The sequence below is a fragment of the Scyliorhinus torazame genome, chromosome 13, assembly GCF_047496885.1.
Source record: "Scyliorhinus torazame isolate Kashiwa2021f chromosome 13, sScyTor2.1, whole genome shotgun sequence".
In the NCBI taxonomy this organism is placed as follows: Eukaryota; Metazoa; Chordata; class Chondrichthyes; order Carcharhiniformes; family Scyliorhinidae; genus Scyliorhinus; species Scyliorhinus torazame.
In genome coordinates, this window is record NC_092719.1 from 211,555,257 (window position 1) to 211,557,917 (window position 2,661).

Genomic DNA, 2,661 nt, shown 5'->3' on the forward strand with positions numbered 1-2,661 from the left:
TGGGCGGGTGGGTGGGCGGGCGGGGTCGGGTGAATGAGGGCGCATCCTTTATGTAATTATTGAGCTTGGCGTGATAACATGCAGTGGTTTTTAAAAAATGGTGCTATATATTTTTTTGAGCGTTTCATTGAGATGAAATCTTTATGAATACTTATTGAACAAACAAAGCAGAAAGCTGTTTGGATGGTAATACGTCAGCATCCAAAATCTGCTCTGCATCATCAGCCAGGACAGTTGTCACCATGGGGATAGATTGCAGTCAAACTAGCTGTTCTTGTCCTCATTGATAACCTTATCCCTTCTATCAAAGAGCCAGGGCTTTCAAATGCTTTTTACGTCTTTTTCAAAATGTGTCAGTTGCAAGTCCGCCCGCAGCCTCTTGGCGTTCAGGCAATTAGGCAATGAGGTGGACTAAGCAATGACCTTTCACCTCAGCAACCTGGGTCCTGTCCCTTCAACCGGCGGCGTGGAATTAAGTCACCTCCATTTTCTGGGTCCAATCTGGCTCCAGTTCTGGCAAAGAGCTGACACAAAACTGCTCCTTATAGCTAGGATGTGGAGATGCCGGCGTTGGACTGGGGTGGGCACAGTAAGAAGTCTTACAACACCAGGTTAAAGTCCAACAGGTTTGTTTCAAACACTAGCTTTCGGAGCACTGCTCCTTCCTCAGGTGAATCGCCTTATAGCTAGGCAGAGAGGAGCCAGCACTGGAAATGGGAAAATGGGAGTGCCCCTTCGCAGTTTGAGACTTTTTGTTCGGCCAGAATGTTTGATTGGCTGAGAGGCTTTGCTGTTTGAGACAGGGAATTGTTCCAACCCCCGTGCTGAACACCGTTGAACGCAAACTTCATGATGTCCGCGACATTTCTTTGCCACAAATATTTAATGTTGCTGGTGGAAGCTTACAAACCCCCTTTGGCTCCGTTGTCACAAGGAAAGGTTTGTTTATTATGTGTGAAGCCCTGTGTGCTCTCAATTTAGCTTGGATTGGATTGGGGGAACCACCATCAGCTCTTCCTGTGGCAGGAGAAGATGTCCTGGAGATCCTGGTCCCATCATTACTTTTGAACAACAGCAGACAAAGTGTGGCGTGGAAGGATGCATTGGAGGAAGGGAAGAAATTAGTCAAATGGAGGAGGTGTGTAGTGGGGTTCCAGCATTGCAGGCCCGTTGCTTAAAAATATCTGGAAACATTGCAGTTTGGGAGGGATCCCTTTTTAAAGAAAATCTAATTACATATTTATAGAAGGATGGAAGAGGAGTCCCTTTATCCCGGCGTGTATGTGGCAGCTCCCTGGTCCCACTACCCTGCCTTTTCTCCACAGCCCTGCACAATCGTTCTCTTCAAATACTTATCCAATTCCCCATTGAAAGCCACGATCGAATCCATTGCACTGTCAGGCAGCGCGTTCCCAGAGCAAATCACCCTCCGTGTAAATAAAAGGGTTTTCCTCGTGCCGCCTCTGCCTTTACTTGCCAATCACCTTACATCAGTGCCCTCTGATTCTCGATCCTTCTGCCAACGTGAAGTTTTTCCCGATCTACTCGTCCCAGAAAGGTTGCCATTTTGAGCATTTCTATCAAATCTATAAGGAGGCGGCCCCAGTTTCTCCAATTTATCCAGGTGACTGGAATTCCGCATCCCTGAAACCATTCTTGTGAACCTTCTCTGCAGTCTTCGTCTGATGCAGTCTCATCCTTTCGTAAAGTGCGACGCCCACAATTGGACACAATTCTCCAATGGGCGTCAAACCAGCATAATCTCCTCTCATTTATAACGCCCAGGATTCCTCACATTCTATGAACGGCATCATAAACCTGCTGTCCCACCTTCTGTTGTTTTTGTTTCAGGGCATGTGGGCATTTATTGCCCATCCCTAACTATGATTACAATAATCTTTATTATTGTCACAAGTCGGCTTACATTAACGCTGCAATGAAGTTGCTGTGAAAATCCCCTAGTCGCCACACTCCGGCGCCTGTTCGGGTACACAGAGGGAGAATTCAGAGTGGCCAATTCACCTAACAAGCACGTCTTTCGGGACTTGTGGGAGGAAACCGGAGCAACCGGAGGAAACCCACGCAGACACGGGGAGAGCGTGCAGACTCCGCACAGACAGTGACCCAAGCCGGGTGTCGAACCTGGGACCCTGGCGCTGTGAAGCAACAGTGCTGACCACTGGGGAGGGCAGCTCCAGTTGACTGGCATTGCCCAGTCCCAGATGGGACGAATGGGCCCCACCCACCTGCCCTGCGACTTATGCCTCTTTTGCAGAATCCATTGACATGTTTGAGAGATTGTCACTTGGAATTGATTCAACATTCCATTATCCCACAGCACTGACGGTCAACTTCAACCATGTTGCCACTGCTACCTTTCACCAGTCAGAGCAAGGGGTTTCAGCTTAATAGTCAGGCGCGCACTGTGACAGGGATCCAATATTCAAGATGCAGAGGGAGTTGGGAAGGAGAGGGCTGAGTTATGTTATTTTAAAACTATTATAATAAGTATAGTTTACAGCGACTGTACTGAAACTACAGGGAAAACACTTGGTGCTATAATCGTGATCTAGTTTAATGCAGAGGCCTATTAAACACCAGCATTATGTCTCCACGTTTGTGACCACGATGCAAACGCTCGCAGGGTCGGAAGGAAAATGT